This window comes from Somniosus microcephalus, chromosome 4 (genome assembly GCF_052327205.1).
Source record: "Somniosus microcephalus isolate GS21.2 chromosome 4, FLI_Smic_1.0, whole genome shotgun sequence".
In the NCBI taxonomy this organism is placed as follows: Eukaryota; Metazoa; Chordata; class Chondrichthyes; order Squaliformes; family Somniosidae; genus Somniosus; species Somniosus microcephalus.
Window position 1 is genome coordinate 302750216 of NC_140990.1, and position 16370 is coordinate 302766585.

Sequence of the window (16370 nt, forward strand, 5' to 3'; positions counted from 1 at the left end):
GAGGCCGCGAGGCGCAGCGACCGGGACAGCGTAAGCGCGGGAGAAAATTTAAAAAAAAACCGCGGAGAACTCAGCCGCAGCCGGGGGGGAAAGGACCGGACTGCAAGAGGGGCTGGGAGGCACGATTTGAAAACCGCTGGGGAGGGCGAACGCAGCAATACGGCAATCGCCATTACAGCAGCGGGGGAAGAAGACGAGCGCGGGAAGCCGCCATTTTGAAAAAAATAAATAAAAGAAAAATTTATTTTTGTCTCTCAAGAAGATTGTGAGGATGCCTAAGCATGGTAACATCAACGATTTCGATCCCGATGTTGAAGATTGGGCCACATATGTAGAACGCATAGAGATATATTGTAAGGCAAATAAAATATCAAATGAAGATAAAGCACTAACCTTACTAAACTCAATGGGTGCGAAGACATACGGGCTATTGAAGCATCTTCTATCACCAGCTAAACCGGCGGATCAGACTTTCGCTAATATTGTTGCTGTCCTGAAGAATCATTTGAACCCCACACCGCTGATGTTAGCGGAACGATTTAAATTTTATGCGAGAATGCAACTGAAAGAGGAAAGCAACGCGGAGTATTTAATTGAACTGCGTAAGCTAGCGAAATACTGTCAGTTTGAGGAAAGACTGACAGAGGCACTGAGAGACAAATTCATGTGTGGATTGTCGAAAGAAGGAACACAAAAGCGGTTACTTGAAGAGAATGATCTTACACTTGATAAGGCTGTCACTATTGCAGCATCGCACGAAGCCGCAGCGAGAGGCACTGCGGAAATGCAGCTGAAGGCAGCGGTACTCAGCGTAGATCAAATGGCTTCGGGTACAACGAAATGTTATCGTTGTGGAAAGACAACACACGATCAGAACCAATGCTGATTTAAAGACCAGGAATGTAGAAAATGTGGCAAGCTTGGTCACATAGCTAAAGTATGCCGGTCCGGAAAGAAGACCAGCAACAAAAAGTCACCGCAGGAAAAGTGCAGAAAGGTACATAAAGTGGCTGAGAAGAGTTTGGACGAACAGAATTCGGATTCAGACTCCAACAGCAAGGAACTGGGTAGTCTGAGAATTCACAATGTGAGTAAGGAAGCTGACCTACAAACTATCTGGGTCACACTGCAGATAGCAGGAGTCCATGTGAAGATGGACTTGGACACCGGATCGGCGTTGACGGTCATGAATAAGCAAGATTACCAAAGGTTATTCACACATATTCCCCTACGGGATACGAAGATAGTATTGCAGACATACACGGGGCAAAGAGTATACCCCATCGGAAAGATAAAAGTCAAGGTGGTACACAAGGGCAAAGAACACCAAGAAATGGACATATATGTACTACCTGAGGGAGGTCCACCACTTCTGGGATGGGAGTGGATCAGGAAAATAAATATGGACTGGCACTCCCTAAAAGCAATAACGATAGATTCCGGAAAAAGAAAAGATGTCAAACCTGAACGATTGTCCAGAATATTGGATAAGGGCATATGCAGCAGTGACGGTGACAAAGCCGAGAGTGAGAACTCGGTGAAGACAATCAGCTCAGACTCTGGAACTGATGATGGTAAGACCAGCCCATGTGCAATGGGCTGGACTTGCAGACTAATGATGGAAAAACGAAGGAGTGCATAAATGCTTCAGAAGAGAACAACGTATCAGAACAGAATTCCACTGAACAACAACAACATAGTTTGACAGAGAATTCTGAGTCTGTCCAGTCTACAGACATGCACATTTCTGAGGAACACCGGGCTCGAACTCAACTCAATTTCAAACTACAACAGCGATTAGAACAAATGATTCGCCATTTTGAGCAAGAGATGAATGCAAAGAAAAAGTTCTTTGACACAGAGTGGGAGAATCTGGAAAGACAGCAGAAGCAGCTGATTGAGAAAATGGAACAGGAACACACAAACCGTCTGCGCGATGAGGCCAAACGAATCAAAGCTGAGCAAGAAAGGGAATATGTCAAATTCATCGATCAGTTGAAAGTGGCACGGTGGCATAGTGGTTAGCACTGTTGCCTTACAGCGCCAGGGACCTGGGTTCGAATCCGGCCTCGGGTGACTGTCTGTGTGGAGTTTGCACATTCTCCCCGTGTTTGCGTGGGTTTCCTCCGGGTGCTCCAGTTTCCTCCCACAGTCCAAAGATGTGCAGGTTAAGTTGATTGGCTATGATAAATTGACCCTTAGTGTTAGGGGGATTAAATACGTGGGGTTACGGGGATAGGGTGGGATATGTGTTGGTGCAGGGGTTACGGGGATCGGGTGGGATATGTGTCGGTGCAGGCTCGATAGGCCGAAATCGCCTCTATCTGCACTGTGGGGTTTCTGTGATTCTAAGAAGAAAGAGCACCCTTTTGTGAGCAGTGTCAGCAGTAATAAGCCACTCAGGGAATTGGTGACAGAGGCAAAAGCTGAAGTGATGGAGGAAATTGAAGACAATAGAGAAGAAGTAGAAGATGATGACTCATCTGAACCATTATCACCCCTACCAGGTCACGCACGTGGTCCCTCCGAACTGAGCCAAATCAGTCTGGAAGTAGAAAAATGTCCCAAGGTACTCGAGCCTTTAGAAGTCAGCAATGCTGGTTCTGCAGTTACGAAAGTTCAAGCTGTTAAGTCCAGTGAAGGACTATTAGATGAGTCACCCCAGCAACGAGAACCTACTACACCACTGAAAACTACTACACCACCGAGGCGTTATCCGGACCGAGTCAGGAGGCGCAGGAGGTGCCGCCTCAGAGACTGAATCTGTGAACTGTTTTTACATGAAGTTGTGTATATATGTTATGATGTTTGTTTAATGGGGAATATATACGGTTAAGCTAAAAAGGGAGGATTGTAGTGTATGTAACCGTTCCACCTTTAAGAGAACTATTTTAAGAGTTGCACTACTTTATCTTGGCTGCTGTATACTGTAATACCGGTGGTGACCACACCGGTATATAAGTGCTGTGTAATGATTTATTGGGCAGTTCTGCCCTGACCTTCGACTAGTAAAGACCTGTTAAAATTTACTCTTGTGGTCTGTGTAATAATTCTCATTATAACACACAGACTTAACAGGGGCGATACCGAATTTCTCCCCCTAACACTTTAAACTGGGCATTTCATTGTGTTCCCTTCAAACTCCGACTCTCTGGAAGCAACAAACTGCTATTTCAATAGGGCCGTTGTATTAGCATACTTAACCAATTCCCATTTCAAAAGCTTGTGGTGTTTACAACTTTGGTAACAACTGATCTTTATCTCAGAAGCCTGTATTTCTGTTTACAGCTTGTGTCTCTGAGGCTTTTTAGGTTTTTAAACCCAGTTTCTCATGTATTAATAATGTCAGAAATCTATTCATATGATGGTGTATCTCTTGGAAAATGGCTTATTGCATCACATCAGGACAAAGCAGCCTGCTTGATTGGCACCCAATCCACCACCTTAAACATTCGCTCCCTTCACCAACGGCGCACCGTGGTTGCAGTGTGTACCATCTAAAAGATGCACTGTAGCAACTCGCCAAGGCATCTTCGACAGCATCTCCCAAACCCACAACCTCTAACACCTAGAAGGACAAAGGCAGCAGGTGCAGGGGAACACCATCAGCTGCAAGTTCCCCTCCATGTTACACACCATCCTGGCTTGGAAATATATCGCCGTTCCTTCATTGTCGCTGGTTCAAAATCCTGAAAGCCCTCCCTAACAGCACTATGGGAGTATGGGAGGACCTTCACCAGGCGGATTGCAATGGTTCAAGAAGGCGGCTCACCACCACCATCTCAAGAGCAATTAGGGATGGGCAATAAATGCTGGCCTTGCCACCGACGCCCACATCCTAGGAACGAATAAAAAAAATCTTTCCTACCACCGATGTTAAGGTAACTGGTCCATAGTTCCCTGAATTAGATCTATCTCTCTTTTTGAAGACAGGAATTATATTTGCTGTTTGCCAGTCCTCTGTCACTACACCTTTTTCTGTTGAATTTTTATATATAAATACTAGTGCCTCTGCTAACTCCTCACTAGTTTCTTTGAAAATAGTTTTAATCTTCCGGCTGGGGAACGTGCATTTATTTTGAGAAATGAGTCAACATCAAACTCAAAGCTCCCTCTTTACAGAACAAGCCTTGTGCGCACTGATCATTGCTGTAATGGATCTAGATGTAAAGATCTTTGCTAATGATGATGGCAACTGAGACACCTAGGCCTAGAAATTCAGTTTGGGCCCGCCAGCTCGCTTGCGCCCAGAAGTTACCGCTGCGCGCAGAGCCACTTGCGCCCGCCGAAAATTCAGTTTCAGCACCCCAAGTCGAAGCCGGCCGCTATTCAAGGGTGTGGCCGCCCCCGCTTGGGGCGCTGAAACTGAATTTCGGCGCGCTAGGTGCCGCAGCGCCACCCGCTGCGGAGCGGCAGGCTGCGGTACTGCAGGCCTTCCTCCCTCTCTTATGGGGAAGGTGCCTGCAACAGCGAGATCGCCGCTCGCTAGTGCCGGCAAATGAGCCCAGCACCACGGAGAAGTGCCGGGCTCCCGGAAAACAGCCGGCAATGCTGCGGGGGGGGGGGGGTGGAGGAGGCCGGGGAAGGAGGTGCGGGCAGGCGGCCGCCGAAAAAGCGGCCGGCCGCACCTCCGCCTTAACTCGCCCCACTAAGGCTGCAGGACGGCCCCGTTTTCAGATCGCTGTTTGCGGCCGCTGCGGAAGAGGCGGCCGCAACTAAATATGGCGGTCGGGCCGGTAGCGGGGCACTGCGCACACCGATGACGTCATCGGTGGCGGCGCAGCGCTACTGGCTAACGCCGCCATTACCGCAGCGCTGAATATCGGCGCAATCTCAGCAAGTGGCGCAAAAGCCCTCTTTGGGTGAAAACTGGGCGCAAAGCCTACTGAATTTCTAGCCCCTAGTCTGATACAAAATCATAAATAGAGTCAACACAGTGTCAAAGACTATGGTCACTTGGCAGAAGGGCTGGAATAAGTTGTGGTGTCTCCATGATTGGAGATGGGAAAGAAGGTCTCATTCCTCGTACCGATCTCTCATTTGCTCTATGTGGGAACATCTACAATCCCTGCAGATATCACAACTCATCCTATTGTTGAGGTTGTCTTCTGGGTCTCGTAGGATATTTGCATATTGTCGGAAGACTGGCCGCCTGTTCCCTGTTATGAGCTAATTTAAAAATCCAAGGAATCTCTTAGGAGTTTTTAAGCCAGGTTCGACATTTGCACTACAAGCTCAAGTGGTGTAAGACTGACTCTTCCAGATCTTAAGTGTCAGAATGGATTCTTAGGTGTCACTTTGACTTAGTTGATGGCACTCTCACTGGTTTTGAGGGAGCAGATTCACCACAGGTGCTATCTTTTGGATGAGATGTTAAGCCAAGGTCCTGCTCAGGTGAATGTAAAATATCCCATAAAGAGGAAGAGCAGGAAGCATTCCCAATATCCTGGCCTTCATTCTTCCCTCAACCAATACCACAAAAAACAAATGAACTGATCATTCATTTGTTGTTCATAGGACTTTTCTGTGTGCAGACAAAAATAACAACTTGCATTTATATAGCGCCTTTAACACATTAAAACGTCCCAAGGCGCTTCACAAGAGTATCAAAGATTGACACCAAGCCACATAAGGAGACATGACAGGTGATCAAAAGTGTGGTCAAAGAGGTAGGTTTTAAGGAGCGTCTTAATGGAGGAGAGAGAGGTAGAGAGGCGGAGAGGGTTAGGGAGGGAGTTCCAGAGCTTTGTCCTAGGCAGTTGATGAGCTGAAGGCACAGCCGTCAATGGTGGAACAATGAAAATCAGGGATGCACAAGAGGCCAGAATTGGAGGAGCGCAGATATCTTGGAGGGTTTTAGGGCTGGAGGAGGTTACAGAGATAGGGAGGGGTGAGGCCATGGAGGGATTTTTAAACAAGGATGAGAATTTTAAAATCGAGGCTTTGCCTGACTGGGAACCAATGTAAGTCAGCAATGTAACTGGCTGCCATGTGTCGTCTTCTTCTTAGGCAGTCCCTCGGAACCGAGGATGACTTGCTTCCACATTAAAAATTAGTTCTCAGGTGACTGATGAGTCCAATGCGGGACCTACAGTCTCTGTCACAGGTGGGGCAAATGGTGATTGAAGGGGCAGGTGGGTGGGGTGATTGGGTTGACGTGCGCTTCTTGCGCTGCTTGCGCTTGGTTTCCGCTTGCTCCCGGCGAAGAGATTCGAGGTATTCGGCGCCTTCCCGGATGCTTCTCCTCCACTTTGTGCAGTCTTGGGCCAGGGATTCCCAGGTGTCGATGGGGATGTTGCACTTTTTCAAGGAGGTTTTGAGGGTGTCCTTGAAGCGTTTCCTATTTAACAACAGTAACAATACTTCAACAGTGATTCATTGGCTGGAAGCTCTCTTGAGCCATCCTAAGAATGTGATAAAGTGTTTTATAAATGCTAGTTCTTTCTTTTCCTAATTACACCATGCTTCACTAGAGTCAGGTTAGGACTATGGGCCTAGAAATTCAGTGGGCTTTGCGCCCAGTTAAGGCCCAAGGAGGGCTTCTGCGCCAGTGTAAGAGGGTGCGCTGATATTCAGCGCTGCGGTAATGGCGGCGGTAGCCGGTAGCGCTGCGTCGACACCGATGACGTCATCGGTGTGCGCAGTGCCCTGGTACTGCCCCGCTTCCGGCCCAAACCCCATATTTAGTTGCGACCGCCTCTTCTGCAGCGGCCGCAAACAGCGATTGAAAAACGGGGCCGTACTGCTGCGCTACTGGGGCGCTTTAAGGTGGAGGTGCGGCCGGCCGCTTTTTCGGCGGCAGCCTGCCCGCACCTCCTTCCCCGGCCTCCTCCACCCCCCCCCCCGCGGCATTGCTGGCTGCTTTCCGCGAGCCTGGCACTTCTCCGTGGTGCCGGGTTCATTTGCCGGCACAATCCAGTGGCGATCTCGCTGTTGCAGGCACCTCCCCCTTAAGAGAAGGAGGAGGCCTGCAGTACCGCAGCCTGCCGCTCCGCAGCGGGTGGCGCAGCGGGGCCTACAGCGCAGAAATTCAGTTTCAGCGCCCCAAGCGGGGGCGGGCACACCCTGGAATAGCGCCCGGTTCCGACTTGGGGCGCAAAAGCCGAATATCTGACGGGCGCACCTGGCTCCGCGCGCAGCGCTAACTTTTGGGTGTTAGCCTGCTGGCGGGCCTTAACTGAATTTCTAGGCCATGGAGTTACACAAGTCTTAGAAACTTTAGACGGTAGGGAGGTGATAAGGCAGAGGTGCTGGGAAAAAGAGTTCCCGTTGGCAGGACCATAATGGTTGAAAGAGTGACCACTGAAGGTAGAGCAGGAAACAGCTTTATGGAACTCTCGTTTAGGCTGGTGTGGGAGCTGGGAGGATCATAGAGTTATTTTAGGGGCTCAAAGACATCCTGGATATAGGATGGAGTGAGGGGATGAAGGAATTTGAAGGTAGGGTCAAGGATCTTAAAGACAATTCACTGGAGAATGGGGAGCCACTGGAGCTTGGCGAGGACATGCATAATGAAGATGCGGGTCTAGATTTGGGTGAGGACACGGGCTACATTGTTTTGAATGAGTCGTAGTTTACAAATGGTGGAGGCAGCAAGAAGAGCATTATGTGTAACTTACACATGAATGAATGTGAGTGGCCTTACTTTCTCTGTATATTGTGAAGGCAGCTGGTATATGTGATTCCCACTTGGATCAGCACAGCATGCATCAGAATGAAACAAAGTTTTCTAGGGCATGCCAGCAAAAGATTCCGTGGGCACCGCAGGGCAAAAATGAAGACTGTGTAAAGCTGCGAGGCTGAAGTCTCAGAGGAAGACAAGGCTTTATCTGGAGGCCATAATAGTAATAAACAAGATCGCTACTTATTCAGCTGGTGATTGGTGGGGGAAATCACCATCCCTCTCAAGGAAAAAACAGCAGTGGTCCAATTATTCTGTAGTTATCTGCAGACTGGCATGCACAGGCCACTCACTATGGCAGCATTGGAGCTAAGGAAGAGTCTGTTAACTTTTTAGCAAGAGATTCGCAATGATGGAGGTGTGTGGTAGGAATTAAAAACAATTTACTTGCAAAATGCTGTACCTGACTATTTGGAGTCTACAGCTTTTCCTCAGCTTTGGCAAATCAATCCTTAAAATCTCTACAGATCTTCCAGGAAAAATCTGTGAAGCAATCATGGTTACCATAAATCCCTTCCCCCCATCTTATAGATAACTGCGGCTCAATTCAAGCTCCAACAAATTCAAATGCCTCAATCTGAGCCACAATTACTGTGAAGCACTTTGAGATAGTCTGAGGATGTGATAAGGTACTTTGGGGGAGAAATTCGGTTGGTTAGCGCCTCCTGTTAGCGCCTGGTGGGGGTGCTAACGGGGCGCTAATGAAGTAGCGCTGGGGCGAGGTGAATCCAGCGCCGCACGCATAATCCAGTCGCCCCTTAGCGGCACCGCTAATAGTTAGAGCCTGGGGCTTTAGCGCCAGTCAGATTGTGACGTCAGTGAGCGTACAACACTCACTGAGCGCCCGATCTGCCAAATTGATTATCGCCCCCTGCCTTAGCGCATTGCCCTGACAACAACAGGAAAAGGAGGCATGAAGCAGGCAGATGGTGGTTCCAGGGGTGCTATTTAAAGGGATCAGTTGCAGCTGTCAGGTTAGTGCTGTTTCACTGCTTCCTTGTCAGCTTGTGATTGTGCAAGAGTTTAATTCAGTCATTTGAAGGTTCTTTAGTATCAGGAATGTTGTGGCTACTTAAAATTTGTTACATTTATTTTGACAAAATTTCAAAATGCTACACATCATTACATTAATGGGGGCTGTACTGCCAGTCGACCTCGCCCTCCAGGATCTACGGCAGTGGGAGTGGAGGCAGCGGTAAAGATTGGAGCATATGGCCAGAGGGAGGAGAAGGGCCATCAGGGCACCCAACAGGAGGCCTTACCCTCCGAGGGTATTCCGAGAGCACTTCTCCTACCTCCAATTAAGCCAGGAGCAGTGCATTAGAAGACTTCACTTCAGCAAGGATGTGGTCACCGAACTCTACCACTTCCTGCAACCAGACCTCAAGCCTCAGATCAGGTCGCCGACGGCTCTCTCAGTAGAAGTCAAGGTCACCGTTACCCTCAATTTCTTCGCCAGTGGTTCCTTTCAGTCTGCAGCAAGAGCTATAGTGAACATCTCGCAGTTTGCCGTCCATTGCTGCATCTGGGAGGTCACAGAGGCTCGTTACAGAAGGGGAAGGGACTACATTTCCTTCCCCATCACCAGAGAGAAGCAGGACTAATGTGCATGTAGCTTTGCAAGGATAGTGGGCTTCCCCGTGGTGCAGGGCGCCTTTGACTGCACCCATGTCGCTTTGCGGGCACCACATAACAATTCTAAGGGCTTCGTAACCACAAAGGCCACCACTCACTTAATGTGCAGTTGGTGTGCAACAACAGACAGCGAATCCTCAATGTCAATGCCCGCTATCCTGGCAGCAGCCACGATGCCTTCATCCTGTACCAGACGGGTGTGCCAGTACTCTTCCAGCCACCACATCAAGCTCACGGCTGGCTGGTCAGAGACTCCCCTCCACAATGCCAGCACTCCTGCCCAGCACTCATATAATGAGAGCCATGCTGTTACCAGGAACATAATCGAGCAGACCATCGTGGTGCTCAAGCAATGGTTCCACTGCCTTTACTGCTCGGGAGACACCCTCCAGTACTCGCCGGAGCGGGTGTCCCATTTTGTCGATGTCTGCTGCATGCTCCACAACTTGGCCATCATGAGGGCCCAGCCCTTGCCACCAGGGATTGCGGGACCATCTCAGAAGGAAGAAGAGGGAGAAGAGAAGGAGGACAAGGACGAGAAGGAAGAGGAAGACGAGGAGGAGGAGGAGGAGGAGAAGGAGGCAGCCACTCAATCGGCCTTCTGGAAGGGCGGTCCGTGACCACCTCATCAGACTGCAGTTCCAGTAAACTAAACTCCAGATCCCCATTGCTCACCATATCCCCATCATTCTAGCCCTGTTGCAGGCCATATCACAGCACAGAACTGAAATGAGAGACACCACAAAATCATCCAAAGCCAATTAATAAATTTAACAATAATCAGTGAACACATCTTTACAACAACAATATTAGCTATCCACCCTTGTGCAATCCCTTAATGCCCCTCGTTACAACACCTCCAATGCCTGGTCACAGAATCTGCAAGCTCTCTCCCTGGGGCGTGGATCTGCCATAATGACACCTCCTTCAGTGGTCCGGTTCCTTCTCTTTGGCCTTCTGCTGCTTGCTGAGACAGCTGCAGATCCAGCAATGCTGAGAATGAGGTTCTGCAGCATGATTGAACCTCCCCTTTAAGAACTGGAAAGATTCTCTGGCAATGATGACTAGCGGTTAGACTGCACCTGATATTGCTTAGCGCTTTGAGTCTAACGCCACTGAGCTAGGTCATTAGCGCTTGGTTTAGCGCTCCCATCCTTTCTTTGAGCAATGACACTGAATTTTGCATGCAGCGAGATTCATTAGTGCCTGGTGCTAAATCTCAAACTTTTCCGAAGTTAGCACCCATTCCTGGGAGATAATGAAGTTCGTCCCCTTTATAAATGCAAGTTCTTTCTTTTTTGGTTAGTACCAAAAGCACGGGGGAAATCTCAGCTCAGCGCCAATTTTTTAAATATCTACTTATGTATTGAATTCTTGCCGTTCAGAGTATTCAAACTTATATATAACATAAACTTCTTCATCAGACCAGCCAAGTTCAGGTGGGGAGCAACTTTTCAGCCTAGCAATATAACTACAGGTTGACTATCCCTTATCCGAAAACCTTGGGACCAGCTGTGTTTCGGATTTCGGAAATTTTCGGATTTCAGAAGGTATTATTTCAGACTGGGAAACTCCTAGCATTCTTTTCACAGGCAGGCTCTGGAAAGCGTCTCTGTAGCTTAGCAACAGCTTCAGAGACGCTTCCAAGCCATGGGCCGAGTGTTTACAAGCTGTTGCTGAGCAACAGTGTTTGTTGTCAGATACGGAGATGAAAACCTTCGTATCTGACAACATTAGCGCTGGTCTATCCGGAAGTTTGGATAGAATGGCAGCATATCGGACGGGCCGCTGCAGCTATTGGATGGGCCACTGTATTGTTGGGTTCACTCTCCTGGTACCTCCTTCACACTGCCCGGCTCAGCCTGCAATCTCCTACCCAGGAGGGAACTCTGTGTCCCTCTGCCCTGCTCACAGGGAAAGGCAGAGCTCCCTCAGTCACACTTAACATCGAGAGCGAAGGCCGGCGTGTCGACAATCTGCAGGAATTCTTGCTCTGGGCCCCGGAGGACCACTCCTGTCATGTTTTGCGCCACTCGGGTCATGTCGTGCGCACGACTTACGCTGAACGAAAAAACTTTCGGTTTTCAGAGGTTTTCGGTTTTCGGAAGTTCAGATAAAGGATAGTCTACCTGTATCTGCTAAATTTTAAATAAATTCCTAAACTGACTGCGCACAATAAAATTGTGACAGTTAATGGGTCAATAACAGTTCTCTTTCGTAGTTTGAAATCCTGAAATTAAGGTCTCTACTCGTTTTTTTTTGTTGAAATTCAGATACTTCCTCTTTTTTTCAAATGAACTGTTCCTCTAGATAATGAGTTCCACAGGTACTGTGGGACGTGTGGTTGGATTTCTGGCTGTGACTTTGGTGGTAGAACAATCTGTTGAGGACCTAAATTTGGCAAATAGAGCCATACAAACATATGAACATACGAATTAGGAGCAGGAGTAGGCCACTCGGCCCCTCGAGCCTGCTCCGCCATTCAATAAGATCATGGCTGATCTGATTACTCCACATTCCCGCCTACCCCGATAACCTTTCACCACCTTGCTTATCAAGAATCTATCTACCTCTGCCTTAAAAATATTCAAAGACTCTGCTTGCACTGCCCTCTGCGAAAGAGAGTTCCAAAGACTCACGACCCTCTGTGAGAAAGAATTCCTCATCTGTCTTAAATGGGCGACCCCTTATTTTTAAACAGTGACCCCTAGTTCTAGATTCTCCCACAAGAGGAAACATCCTCTCCACATCCACCCCGTCAAGACCCCTCAGGATCTTATATGTTTCAATCAAGTCAGCTCTTACTCTTCTAAACTCCAGCGGATACAAGCCTAGCCTGTCCAACCTTTCCTCATAAGACAACCTGCCCATTCCAGGTATTAGTCTAGTGAACCTTCTCTGAACTGCTTCCAATGCATTTACATCCTTCCTTAAATAAGGAGACCAATACTGTACACAGTACTCCAGATGTGGTCTCACCAATGCTCTGTATAACTGAAGCATAACCTCCCTACTTTTGTATTCAATTCCCCTAGCAATAAATGATAACATTCTATTAGCTTTCCTAATTACTTGCTGTACCTGCATACTAACCTTTTGTGATTCATGCACTAGGACACCCAGATCCCTCTGCATCTCAGAGCTCTGCAATTTCTCACCATTTAGATAATATGCTTCTTTTTTATTCTCCCTGCCAAAATGGACAATTTCACATTTTCCCACATTATATACCATTTGCCAGATCTTTGCCCACTCACTTAACCTATCTATATCCCTTTGTCGCCTCCTTATGTCCTCTTCACAATTTACTTTCCTACCTATCTTTTTGTCATCAGCAAATTTAGCAACCATACCTTCATCTAAGTCATTTATATAAATTGTAAAAAGTTGAGGCCCCAGCACTGATCCCTGTGGCACACCACTGTTACATCTTGCCAACCAGAAAATGACCCATTTATGCCTACTCTCTGTTTCCTGTTAGCTAGCCAATCTTCTATCCATGCCAATATCCATGTCAAGGTGCACATACGCTCAGAATTATAAACCTCTGAAAAAGGGATATATTATGAATCAGTTTTGCAATATCCCTTTATTTTTTAAGTGCTTATTGATTTTCCCTCCCTATTTTTAAAAAGGCAAGATCTTCCTGAAGAATTGCTTGGCAAACCATATTTTTGCTTATCAGGGAGAATTCCCCCCCCCCACTCCCTTGCCACCCCTGCACCACCAAGAGCCAGGCATCACTCTTGTCTCATGTCATCAAGCACTTTTATACATACTGGGTTTTTCCTCTTTTACACTCTGCTTTGGGAAACGGTTTCAGTAACACTGTGGGATCCAGTGTACATTACGGAGACCCATACTGCATAAACATGGAACTGGTACAGTGCCAATATCAGTAACTTGGCACGTGCAAAGTCCTGGACAGGCACCTACATCTGACCACTCGAATACCAGAAATTTGAACTCCTGCACATTGTAACCCTATCCCAGAAAATTCAATGGCCCAGAAATTCGGGTCTCCACGGGTGAGTACGCATGGGGTACTCACCCGTAAGCCCAATGGAAGTGCCGGTTTCCTGCATGCTCTGCGCATGCGCGGGAAACCGGCACTTCCGTTCCCCTGAAAGAAGGCGTTCAGAGGTCGAACGCGTGCACAGGAGAGGCTGCGCGTGCGCATTGAACTTATGTTTTTTTTGCAGGTTTTCCCGGGAGGGTAAGTCTCCAGAAGTTAGACATGTAAAAAGCAGCCGCAAGGTCTGCTTTTTACAAGGTAAGTGGTGAATTAATTAAAATTAAAACATTTTTTCCACAGGTTTATTATTTTTAAATACTTTAAAGAAAGGTAAGTTTATTTTTAGCCCCGTTAGAAAATAAAATTATTTTTTTCAAAAATTTAAATTATTGTTTAAAATAGTTATTTCATGTAATTTATAGTTTATTTTAAAAATGTGATTTAAAAAAAAATTATTTGAAGATTTAGTGATGTTTTGGGGCTTATAGTATTTATAAGTTTGACGGCCCTTCCTGTCAAACTTATGAATGAAGCATTCCCTGCTACCATTGGCTCTCCATGGCCCATGTGAACCCAGGGGACGCATCGAACTAACTGCGCCCCTGGGATACGCAAGCACTGTGCGCCGGCAGTTGGAGCAGGCCCAGGATCGCAATTCCCCGGGGGCCCACACCTCAATGGCCGGCGCGCTAGGTAAGTGCAGGTCGGGGGCTTGCACCCGCGGGAAGCCCCCGACCCGAATTTCTGAGTCAATATCTTTGCAATGTCTCAGCGATACTCCACCAAATAGCATAGTACTATGAAATAAAAATGGAAAATGCTGGAAATACTCAGCAGGTCAGGCAGCATCTGTGACTAAATGCTTGGTTAAAGAGGTAGGTTTGTGATCCATGGCTCACTGGCAGAGCTGTTGAGTGGAAAAGGCTTGCATGTGTACTCCAGCATATGGATGGAGCTTTGCTCACTAGACTTTGACTGCTAGAGACATTTCCAAAGGAGAGAAATGCAAAGATTTGCACACTAGGCCATTTGAGTTTTATTTAGGCTTTAGCCTTAACTGTTAAAAATCACTACATCCCAAAGGAACATTTTCAAAGAATAACGGGGGAGAAATTGGGTGTAGCCCCGCTTGGGGCGCTAGAATTGGTGGAGCGCAAATTGTATCGCCAGGCGCAACTTATCGCCACCTCCAGCGATATTGGGTTTCATCGCCCCTGAAGGAGATTGCGGCGTAAAATCAGGTGCTGCATGGGACTCCTAAGGCGCTAACCTGGCGGCGCTACTCAATATCTGGGTGGACGGGCGCAGCGCAGGTGCTGTCAATAATCGATGACGACGAGGCATGCTGGCGCCGGCCAGCTCTTAAAGGGGCGGGTCATTTAGGTTCAGCAGCCACACTCATCGCCCTGTAGGCCTCAAAATCGGCGCTGTGCAATCTGAGGCGTTACAAACTTTGACCAGATGGAGAGGGTGAGGCAGAGAGCGGAGCGCTTTACCGAAAGGGCATTGGATGCTTTGGTTGGCGCAGTGGAGCGCCGGCGAGCAGTGCTGTACCCTGACAATGGCAGGAGGCCTCATCAGAACGAGTACCGCAGAGCTTGGAGGGAAGTTTGTCAAAGAGTCAACTCCAGCAGCGTGGCGCCCAGGACTCCTGTGCAATGCAGGAAGAAGTTCAACGATCTCACTCAGGTCATTAGGGTAAGTGGCTTGTTGGCAATCTTCTTCATCCCTCCATCTGCACCTGACTTTATGGCCAGAGGGTGCGCGATGCCCCAATGGCCATCGGTCAGCCAGCACCCATGGCCCTTTCTGGGAACACACATGCACATTCAACTCAGGGCATAATGTAAGGGCTGATCCACCATGGGGGGGCATGAGATGACAACTCAGGGCATAATGTAAGGGCTGATCCACCATGGGGGGACATGAGATGACAACTCAGGGCAGCACGTTTCATAACTTCCCGTCCTTTCCCCTGTGGGGCAAGCTGGCCAGGAACCGGAGGGAACAGATTCGTACTGGAGGGGGCCCTCCTCAGCTGCAGGAACTCACGGACCTGGAGGAAAGAGTCCACCAGATTGTTGGAGGCCGGATGAGTGGTCCTGTTACCACTGGTGCACAGCGATGGTAAGGTCATCACCTTTTTGAACTCTCTCCTTCCACTTGTTCCCCCCACCAGCATGCTTTTTCAGTCTGGACCCATGTCAGAGCATTGCAGCACTCTTGCATCCCTTGCTGCCACCCTGTCCTTTCGCTAAAGCCACTCTTCAACCTCCCTGCTTTCAGATGCTGCATCACCAGCTCGGGAGCCAGGCCATCAAGCTGCCAGGGACACTGACTCCGGAGGCGACGAGCAGGAGGAAGTCGGACCATCCGTCCCACCCTCAGGCGAGCCAGCCCATCTGCAGACTGGGGATAGTGCTTCCCTGGAAGGGAGCGGGGGGGATGGCTCTGAGGAGGAACTAGTTGCAGGAACCAGTGGCCTCCAGCAGCGCAAGGGGGGTAGGGAAATTCGGGAGCTGTCTCCCCAGAGGGCACGTCAGGCCACGATGACTGCTGCACAGAGCGCAGAAGAGGTGCGTTCCCTCGCAGAAATGAGCGCCCAGGCTCGACTCAGGCACACTGAGCTGATGGCTGCAGTTGCAAGGATGCCTGAATCCATCGAGACACTGGCAAGGAGTGTGCAAGACTTCGGGGCAGCACAGGAAAGGATTGTGCAAGACTTCGGGGCAGCACAGGAAAGGAGTGCCCAGGGCTTCGGGGCAGCCCTGGAAAAGACTGCCCAGGGCGTCGGTACACCACTGGAAAGGACTGTCCAGGGCATCGGTACATCACTGGAAAGGACTGTCCAGGGCGTCGCTACATCACTGGAAAGGACTGTCCAGGGCTTCACCGAAGCACTGGCACCTGCCACGCAAGTGCTGAGTGCTGCCACACAGTCCCTCGCTGGCCTCATGCAGAGGCAGATTGAGGCCACACAAGCACTGACTGCTGCCACCCTCGATGGATCAGGCAGGATTACCCGGGGCCCTTGCAGCA